Source organism: Chiroxiphia lanceolata, chromosome 25 (assembly GCF_009829145.1).
Source record: "Chiroxiphia lanceolata isolate bChiLan1 chromosome 25, bChiLan1.pri, whole genome shotgun sequence".
Taxonomy (NCBI): domain Eukaryota; kingdom Metazoa; phylum Chordata; class Aves; order Passeriformes; family Pipridae; genus Chiroxiphia; species Chiroxiphia lanceolata.
The window spans coordinates 6001989-6012815 of record NC_045661.1 but is presented as its reverse complement, the minus strand read 5'-3'; the positions used below and the strand labels follow the sequence as shown (position 1 = coordinate 6012815).

Genomic DNA, 10827 nt, shown 5'->3' with positions numbered 1-10827 from the left:
CACATTTTTAAGGCATCCAATAATGCAAAACAAAAGCTTTGACACTATTTGGCCAAGTTTGCTTTTGGGTGAAGCTCAGACATGGTTTGAAGCCAAGAACAAGGTTTTCAAATGAACTTCAAACCTCATTTTGCAGGATTTCCATCTGTGATTGGAGCACATGGGTCACATCCCCGGTGGGCACCTCCACTTGCTTTTGCTTTGCCAAAGCAACATCAGTGACATTCCTTTTTGTGATGCATCATCAAAATTTAAGGGTTTGCCTGGAGCTTCTTCAGCCCATGCAGAGTGTGCACATCTTCAGACGGATGCTTGGGATGCTGGAAATGGGCAGATTTTACCCCCAGATTTTATTTGTCTCACACAGTAAATTCTACTCCTAGGAAAGGCATTAAATGTCAGGTTATTTCACCCTGAAAAATTAGTTCATCCAGCGGATGCACCTCAAACCTCATCCTCCTACCATCCTTCCCAGCCCCAATATCTTCCCTTCACCCCACTGCAGTCTCAAACGCTGTGTTTCAGCCATTTTATTGAAGTTTGTGTATGAAATAACAGTTTCAAGTTCTAATGAGAAAAAAAAACCATTAAAAAAATAAATTCAACATCAGGTAAAAAAATCCACACAACCAAAAAAACCAAAAAAATCACTTTTTTTACTGGTAACTGAACACAAGGCCACACCACGGTGGAGTCACCAGGACAACGGGAGGCAGCAGCTTGGTTTAGCATCAGACTGGTATCAAAAGAACCCAAATTTTAAACTATTGGAACACAGCTCACTGGCAAAACCAGAGTTTAAAATTAACTCAGAGTAACAAGACTGCGTTTAACACCTCCAGTCCCAAACTGCATTGTTCCTGTGGCACCAGATTAGTCAGGATTTAGTGAAGAGTTTCGTTTTTCAGTCCCATACACTGAATTTCATAATATTTCACCGTTAATACACCCAGGGTATGTCCAGTTGAGACGGGCATGGAAAGCATCTCAGCATTACCCAGTTGCACATGTGAAGGAGGGAAAGCAAAGTCAAAATTATATCCAGCCATCTCCATCCCAGGAAGATTCCCTGAAAATAGGACGGGAAATTAAGAAACACGAGTTGCTGCTGTGCCGGAGGTCGATGCGACCTTTTGCCATGTTTTGGGGTCTCAGGTGATGAATTAAGAGCCTGTTCCCTTGAAAAATTCTAAATTCCAACATGAGAAGACCTGACTCTCAGCAGAGAGGGGGATTTTCCTGCAAAACCTGAGCAATTTGGACAACAAAGTCCAACTCCAGCGCATCAACAGCAGCCTAAGGAACGTGGCAGCAAACACATTTCTGGTATTAAAACCAGATTGTATTTCAGGCACTTCCTGACTCCATTTCCCCTTAATACCACTTGACTCACAATTCCAGCTCTATCAATGACTTGAGCATTGCCAGGTAAATTGTTCTGCTCCAAAATCATCCTCTGGAACAGGATGGACTTAAATGGACTTAAAACCAGCATCAGTGCCTGGCCTTGCAATGGTCAGAGCTGATGTGTTATGGACAACACCAGGCAGTGTCAGAGGTATCTCAGGCCATTCCCTTTAAAACCTGATGATGTAATCTTGGAGAAAGTAGAAAAAATGGGAAAAAGAAACATAATATACCTGTATCAGAGGCTGGTGGATGAAAATACTGGGATTAGAAATGTGTAATTTAATTCAACCAGGGCTGCTACAGGACTTTAACCTCATGTTGAGGGATGACTCTGTGCCTTCCAGCTGACTCTGTGCAATGAAAAGAAAAGCAGGAGAGTGAGGAGCACTGTATCTCAGAAATCCCTTAATTTTAAAAGGATTCAGTAGCAATAACAGCATTTGAACACCTGTCTGAGAAAACACCCAAGTGTGTGTGGGAATGAAACTTCCAACGTGGTCTAGGGCTGTTTTCTGAGATGTCAGTCCTGTGGGGGGGGGTTGCCAGCACCTGGGGAAAGAGGCTGGAGTCTGGGATGGGACTGCAGGAACCACAGAATCATAACTTAATAGAATCCCAGACTAGTTTTGTATTGGAAGGGGCCTTAAATCCCACCTTGTTCTACCCTCTGCCATGGGCAGGGACATTTTCCATTAGACCAGGTTGCTTCAAGGTCCATCCAGCTTGGCCTTGAATACTTCCAGGGATGGGGCAGCCACAGCTTCTCGGTGCAACCTGTGCCAGGGCCTCACCAAATCCTGACTTTTCCCCCCAGATCTATCAGGGCAAAGCAGCCTCACAGTTATTTCCTCATTGCCTCTGACAGCCTGTTCCAGCCACTCCTCTAAGCCCCATCCCTGTGCTATGTCCCCAGAGCCTTCCTTAGTGCCCTTAAACACTCTTTCAGATCTTTCCCTTTCTAATTTTGCTGCCTTCTTAAAACAGCTTAAAACAAGGCATTAAAAACAAGCTGCTTTTCATGACCCTACACCAGCCCCGCTCCCCAGATCAGCTTTTCCTGCCTCTCCAGCAGGATGGAGTCAACAGCAGAGCTCTAAAATTAAATGGGGAAAGGGTTGGTGCTCAGCCTTTTGCTGTGTTGGGCACAGAGGAGAAATATCTGTCTGCTCTGAGTCTAAAGAGCACGTCCAAGGCACGACAGCTCCGCGATGCTCTCGCAGCGTCTGGGAGCAGGGCTTTGAAGGACTATGAATAAAGATGAGCTGCCTGCCTTCGGATGATTATGGGAATCAAAGCACGCTGGTTTTTGGATCTTCTCTTGATGTCAGCCATCATTAAATCGCTCCTTTTTTTGGTTTTTTTTAATCGGCTGGATACATTTTTAATTTGCCTTCCCCTGCCAAACCCAGCCCTCCGCTCCCAGTGACATTTCCATGCGGCTGCCCTGCTACGATGGTTATCTTTGGAATGCACAAGGCTGGAGTCAGAGTGGTGGCAACACACATTAATACACTGGACTGACAGTTAAAGGCTACCAAACTCTCAGTAACTGTGAAAAAAGCACATCAACAACCAGCTGGCTCAAGCAAAAGGAACCCGACGGGACGGAGCGACGGCAGCACCCGTATGTACAACATGGAAAAAGGTTGGAATTTGGCAAGATTGTCATTGGTGTAAGATGTCTGTGAGGTGGTTGGGACGCACCAACACAACGGTGTGAAGGGATCTGGGTTTTCCCACATCTTCAATCACCAAAATACATTTCTGAGCCATAACAGAGACACTTAAACAAGTGGCTGTTGAAAACAGACGAGGTATAATCATGTTACAGACACACCCCCCCAATAAAAAAGTTCAAAAATAAAAATAACTTTAGTACCGATACATTCTATCCCCCATTTTAAGGGCTACTAGATCATGTTCCAAAAGAAACTAAATATAACACCTTTGGGACCAGGACTTCCCAAGATCCAGGTCTGTGTTGCAATCCAGAAAATCAATGTCCCCCTGTTAATATGTCATTATCTCCATGGGCAAAGCCCCCTTTGTGGGGCCTTTGGCTGTTTGCAGCCAAACCCATCAGCGTGGTAGAAAAGTGGTTTTGGGATCAGTCTCTCATGATTTCAGAGTGGTAGAAGCTTTTGTTCAGTCTCCTTTGCAGGTCAAGATCTCACTACAAACACACCACGCTGCAGGGAGGCTGCAAACAAATATGTTTTGCAGCTCCTCAGGAGTTTTGGAGGTGACATGTCCCAGAAACACCCAGCTCCCACCTGCCCCAGCTGCCAGCAGCTCCATCTGTGGCAATTGGGAAGAGAGATCTGTGGTTATTTGGGGTTCCCAGTGATGGAAAGAGGCTCAGCCCTCACCCTCCAAACATTGGGCACTTTTCCTGGTCTTTCTTTAAGGGTTTTTTTTTAGGTCTCAGAGTTTTTATGGTCTGAGCATTGATTAATTTTGGTGCTGGAGGGATGCAGGAAGCTGGGTGGACAGTTTTTCTCTGCAGTGACAGGGAGGGATGCTTGGGAGGGAGGTTTGGAAAGCTTTGCAATCCACTCGCAGACCCTTCCAGATCCACGGGGGACTGCCAGCATGGAAATTTGCTGGAGGATCCCATGGAGAAGCTCCCTCTCCCCATCACCCCTCAGGGCAGGGCATGGCCAAACTGGAGTTAATGAGAGCCACTGCTCTAATCAGCTCTAATTTGTGCAGGCAGATTCATTCACACCGTGGGTTGTTTCACCTCTGGGATTCTCCTGTCGAACCCTGTCACCCCCAGCTCATCTCCCTGGGCTCAGGGACCTGCTCCATGGGCTCCTACAGCATTGCTGCTCCCCAGCCCAGCTCAGGGACCTGCTCCATGGGCTCCTACAGCATTGCTGCTCCCCAGCCCACCCACAATAAATCCCAGTGCCAGCAGCACCAGCCCCTTCTCATTCATTCAGCCCCAGGGCCACAAGGTTTGTACCACGCTGGGAAGAGCAAGAGGGGCAATGTCCCACTGAGAGCCAGATCTATATTTGTTCTTCATTCCCCAACTCATTAAATTGACTAAAACTGTTGGGTTTATCACTTTTTCTTTCTTTTCTTGCCATTTCAGCCCATTCTGCTCACCCTGTACCTACACATAGCCCCCAGACACTCCTGGTTTTGGGTCCCCCCAGCCCTTCTCCCATGAACGAGGTCTCCACCACCAAGGATGCCATGACAGGAGCAGGAATTCAAGCCAAGGAATTATCTGTGATTAGAAAAACAAACAAAATAAATGCAGCTTCACCAAAGTTGATGCATTCCTTTTACGAACTGCATCATTTCTCAACCTTAGGAGAATTTCTCAACCTGAATTTCAACTGGAGTTTGCATGTGGGGCTCAGACAACCAAAAAGGAAGGTGACTTCTTCTGCAAGTCCAGAGCAATCCCAGCCTGAACCTGTTTGGTTCCTGTTTGTCTTCAAAGCTCTTCTGCAAGGAGAGACATGTGAGGAAGACAGTAGGTTTGCTTTGCCATGAATATTCCAAAGTTTTCCCGTTTCAGAGCATTTCTTCCAGTTAGGGTGTTTGCTTTTAAGTGCATCCCCACTCAGGTTGTGCCTCAAAGCATGTCACAGGTGCCTCCTGTGGATGTTCCTCATCCCCTGCCTGGAATTTGGTGTGAAATGCAGGTAAAGAGCTCTGCTGGGGCAGGATTCAGGTTTTGGTGCTGCCTCCAGGCAGAGTGGTCCTTGTTGAACCTTCCAGGTACCCGGTAGAAACCTCACGGCTCGTCCTTGGACACATCAGCACGAACTCAAGAGTCTGCTCCACAGACATAATTCTGTCTCCTGTTACCCCACCTTGAGCATTCCCTTCTTCAGAGGAAGCTCCAGCTCCCTTGGTTCCATCCAGTCCAAACCAACATTTCCCAAACCATTTCCAGGGAATTACTGCACTGCAGACACAGAGGTTCCTGTGCTCATCTGAGTCCCACCAACATTATTTTCACCCTTAAATCCAACACTGTCACAAGCGTTTCCTTGCTTCTCTGACTGAGTATGTGCTGGGCAGATTTTAGTCTCCAAGATGGAAGAAGCAGCATCAGGAGGTGGGATAAAGCTGGAGAGGGAAAGGGGGGGAGCCAGAAGCAGGAGGGACATCAACTGTTTCCATTTATCCCTTTGCAGATGATTCATCCCTTTGCAGACCACTTATCCTACTGCACCAGGATAATATTGATCCGTGCAGTTCTAAGAAATGCAGTGAGGTCAGAGAAACCCCAGGTTTAACAGCTTCCCAGCCCAGCATGGGCAACCCACAGCTCTAAACCTGCCACCCAAAACCTCAGTGTGCAAAATGAAACAGCAACAGGCAAAGGAGGAATGGACTTCCCAAACAAGGGAATATTCCCTGTAATATTCCCTGTGGAAGAGCAGAAAAGGACACCCAGGCTCTCATGAAACAAAGCATGGGCATGATCAGCCAGGATTCATGTTTTTTATACCTTTTCCACCTCTGGAAATTTGATTTTTCCTTAGTTTTTCATGGAGTGATCCTGAAAGCAAGGCACAACTTGTTGACTGTTCGACATCGTTTTCCTCAGCATTGCTGGAGACATCACTTTCTTATGAAGGACTTATAGTAAATCACAGCCTTTGGGACAGCACAGAACTACTTATAAAGGGCATTTACAGGAAAGGGAGAAAAATGGAACAGAAATTATTCAGAAAGAGCTGAGAGCAGCCCGTGGCCTTCACCAGGGAACAGTGAGAGCAACTGGATTCCCTCTCTCCCTCCCGCTCCGAGCAAAACACTTCAACTGAGCTTTAGCAGCTCTGCTGAATGTTTCCCTTCTGGTTGCTGAAACTTTCAAGAGATTTTTTTTTAAAAAATAATAATAAAACCAGACTGAAATAATGTCCAAATTTCCACCTCCCCTCCTCCTTTTCCCCTGGTTTTGCTCAGTCTGGTTATATTGCACATGAGTTGGAGACAATCTTCTGGCTGCAGAGATGTTTCCTTCTACATGAAGCACTTGTTAGAAAACACGGATAAGATGGCAAATATTCCATAGGTATTCATATATTTACGGAATATGAGCTGGGTTTAACTGGGGAGGACAGTCTGGCCCACAGCAGCATTGGTCACCATGTCCAGGATGTTTGACTTTTCCTTGGAGCTGTTTTATTTCTCAACACAGTCCTGGAGGTCGTAATTTTGAAACGTCTTCTGTTATCTGTTGGGCAGAGCAAAAAAAACCCACTTTTATGCTTTGGAAAACAAGAAACAGGTTATTTTTTTTTCAAAGTAAAGTGGAAGAGATGTCGCACGTTGGCCCCCTCAGGTCAATTCACGTCTCCATTTCTCACGAATGAAAAGCGAAAACTTGCTAATTAAAATCCTTTAATGGACTAAATACCACACAGTCTAAAGTGAGCTAAAGATAGAAAAGAAGATTCACTAAATAGATCCTGGTTATTAACTATTATCTCACTAATGGAAAGTTCCAAATCCAGAATAATTAGTACGAAGTGGGTTTTCCTCATCATGTTTTTGTCTTAGTCAAGTTGGGTTTGTTCCAACTCGATCACACAATATTGTGCAACTGGTTGATCTTATAAATCCAATACTGGGGCTGATCTCAATCCCAGTGCTTGGACTGTGGAGTTGCTCCCACAGAGCTCAAACTCAACACCCCATTTTGAGGCAGGAATGGAGCAAAGGGCCAGAAAATTGTCCCAGTCTCTGCAGCGCTGGAGCAATGAGCTCTTGGACCCCCCTGGAATTGCAGCAGTAACTCAACAGCACCAAGGGACTCATCCTGACTCCTATTTTAATATAGGGAGATGCTCTTCTCTGTCTTTAAGACACAGAAATTCCTACAAATTTCATGCAACTGTTTATATCTCTCTCATTTTTCAGAAAATCCATGTTCTGCCTTCAGAGCAATCAAGGCATCCCCCTCCCCCCATCAGGTGGGAATGAAACTGGGTGCTTCATTCCCAGCCAGTGAGGAGGAAAGGGTTGGAAGGAGCTGTAGTCCCAGCTCAGAGCCCAGCCTAAGGCACTGGGACCTGCCTGGTCCCAGCTTAGTCCCCAAATCAGCCTGTTTTCCACAAAGGGAGAGGGAGGATGGAGATATGCAGGATGGGATCCATGTGCTGAGGAGGGAGACATCCACTGTGGATGCTGCAGGGATGATGGTACAGGGGTGGTGATGCTGCAAGGATGATGGGGATGCAGGGATGAAGCTGAAGGGATGATGACATGGCAGGGATTATGAGGATGCAGGGATGAGGCACAGGGATGGTGAAGTTGCAGGAATGATGAGGATGCAGGGATGATGCTGCAGGGATGAGGATGTTGCAGCTATGATGAAGTTTCAGGGATGAAGTTGTAGGGATAATGAAGATGCAGGGATGATGAGGATGCAGGGATGATGTTACAAGGATGAAGGGATGATAAGGATTCAGGGATGAAGTTGCAGGGATGATGATGTTGCAGGGATTATGGGCATGCAGGGACAATGTTCCAGGGATGATGCTGCAGGGATGATGATATTGTGGGGATGATGATGCATTTGCAAGGATGATGAGGATACAGGGATGGTGATGTTGCAGGGATGATGAGGATGCAGGGATGATGAGGATGCAGTTGCAGGGATGAAGTTGGAGGGAGGATGATGTTGCAGGGATGATGCTGCAGGGATGATAAGGATGCAGGGATGATGAAGATGCATTTATAGGGATGAGGATACAGCAGCAGGGATGATGGGGATGTAGGGATGGCGATGTTGCAGGGATGAGGATACCACAGGGATGCTAAAAGCCAGCAGAGAAAGGAAAGAGGTAAGAATTCCCACAAGGAGCAAAATTCCCTTGTAAGGCAGTGCAGCACTCAGGGAAATGAGCTTCCAGAGGGGCTCAGTGCTCCTTACAAGGGGCTCAGACCAGCCAGTTGTTCAAATACCAGCTTATCTTGAAGTGCCAGAAGGGACTATTCATGGACTTAAAGCTAACTGGGGTTTATGCTTCATTAGACTGGGCTTGCTGGGGGGATTACACCCTCTCCCACCTGCCAGCAGGGAAGGGCTTCTGTCTTTTTAGCAAAGCAGTGATCAAACTGCTGGATCTTCAAGCAGCACTGGAGTGTTACACACCCATTAAATAAATACACAAATAAAACCCAAACAGCACCTTCAGCCTGGGAAGTGTCAGTGATTCAGCCAAGAAGGGGAAGCTGGAGTTGATGCTCTGCAGATTAAGTGGTAAATAACAATTTTATCCCCACCAGGCAAATCATCCAGTGCTTTGGGAGACTCTGGTGCCTTTCCAAGTGTATCCTTGCTCTTGTAGAAAGAAATCCGAAATCCTCAGCCTAACAGTTATGTTATTCCACTGAATTTGGTAGGAACAGCAGTAGGGGTGAGAAGTCATGAGCATTGTGGAGATATCACTGCTCCAGCTCCTGAAGGCATCCAGATGTCTTTCCATCAGACAGGGGTGATGAAATCCTCTCTACTCCAAGAGAAACAGAGGATATTAAACAGCAGCCACAAAAATTAGATGTTTTTGAATAATCTAAGCCAAATAACTTGTATCTGTGCATTTAGAGCTGCTGAACCAGCTCCTGAGAGTGCAAGTACAGAGCAGGTCCTGAGTCCTCCCAGGGGACTGGAAAATAGCTCCTGTTTGGGCCAGGTTTTTAAGGGATAAACAAAATGATGCAAAAATGATGGGTCAGGCCATCTGTCACCGATCCCAAACAATATGCTGGGATGGCTGAGTCTTAGCACAGAATTAAAGAGAAAGATATAATTGATGCCGATCAACACAGGGTTAGGGAAACCAGATCTCATCATATTAACTGATATCTCTTCTTACTGAGTCCCAGGCTTGGCTGATAAAGGTGCTTGTGTAAAGCTGTCCTCTGAGAGAATTACATGGCAGTTTGGTTAAGAAAACAGAGCAATAAAGCCAAATTCCCAGGAGATATCACAAGTGAAACACCCAGCTGAACCCAGGCCACTCCTCCTCATTCATGCCATGCTTGCTTTGAGCATTTTGCAACGAGGATGGGAGAGACATTCCTGAAAGCTTCCATCCCCAGGAGGAAACAGCCCAGGCTTGTTTCTGATGCTGCAGAAAGATTTCCTCCTTTAATTCAGAGGGATCTGAGGTGCAGAACATTCAGGAGCCAACACCCCCTGATGCACACGCAGGAGTAGGAAACCCCTCAAACCTGCAATGCTACACCCAACTCACATTAAACTCCTTCCACATCCCCCCTGCAAACTCAAATTCAGAGCAGGCAAGTTCATTTTAAGCCCAAACTTCTGATGTCTCATTTCTGACCTGCTGCAACAACTTGAGGTTCAAATTGTCACAGAGCCATGGTGGCAGCTCCAAGCAGAGACCAGCAAGGAGGGAGAGGAGGGTTCTCAATTCTAAATGCACAGAGAATTCAGGAGAAATGGGCCATCAGGGTGGAAAAGGAGAGGTGCAGGGAAGAAGCCAGACAGAGAGGGACCTGGGAGTTTGGATTAAACAGGAGCCAGAATGGGCCCAGGTGACCAAGAAGGTCAATGGATCCTGGCCTGGCTCAGGAACAGTGTGGCCAGCAGGTCCAGGGAAGTGATTCTGCCCCTGGACTCAGCGCTGGTGAGGCCACCCCTGGAGTGCTGTGTCCAGTTCTGGGCCCTCAGCTCAGGAAGGACATTGAGGGGCTGGAGCAGGTCCAGAGAAGAGCAACAAGGCTGGGGAAGGGACTGGAGCACAAGTGCTGGGAGGAGAGGCTGAGGGAGCTGGGGGGGGCTCAGCCTGGAGAAGAGGAGGCTCAGGGGAGACCTCCTCACTCTCTGCAACTCCCTGACAGGAGGGGGGAGCCAGGGGGGGTTGGTCTCTTTTCCCAGGCAACGATCAGCAAGACAAGAGGGCTCGGTCTTCAGCTGTGCCAGGGGAGGTTTAGGTTGGAGATTAGAAAGAATTTCTTTGCAGAGAGGGTGCTCAGCCATTGGAATGGGCTGCCCAGGGAGGGGGTGGATTCTCCACCCCTGGAGGTGTTTAAGAAGAGACTGGATGTGGCCTCAGTGCCATGGGCTGGGAACCACGGTGGGGTTGGATCAAGGGTTGGGCTTGATGGTCTTGGAGGTCCCTTCCAACCCAGCTGATTCTGGGATTTTATGAAATCACAGGAGAGGAGGATGGTGGTGGAAAGGAGAACTGAAGGCAGAGCTGGCATCTTGGGAAGCTGAGTGAAACCTCGGCCTTCCCTCCACCCGGAGGAAACAACTGTGATTATTGGAGTACCCAGGGAAGGTCTGCAGGCTCTGCCAGCCTCGAGAAAGCTGAATTCCATAAAACTTTTGGAGGATTCCTTATTTCTCAGTCTGTGCTTCAAAACTGCCTCCTCCTTCCAGAACACGTTGGAGAGGTTCAGAGAGGA

The 10827-nt window shown here is 47.2% G+C and overlaps 1 protein-coding gene across 1 annotated transcript in view; it reads right to left on the bottom strand.

Annotated features, from left to right (window-relative positions):
* Positions 1-514: 514 nt before the first annotated feature.
* Positions 515-10827, bottom strand: part of LOC116798385 (potassium voltage-gated channel subfamily A member 3-like) — an 18756-nt gene continuing 8443 nt past the window's right edge. The window contains exon 2 of the mRNA XM_032710777.1: positions 515-6619. The gene's annotated coding sequence lies outside the window, so the exon portion shown is untranslated. The remainder of the gene's footprint in view (positions 6620-10827) is intronic.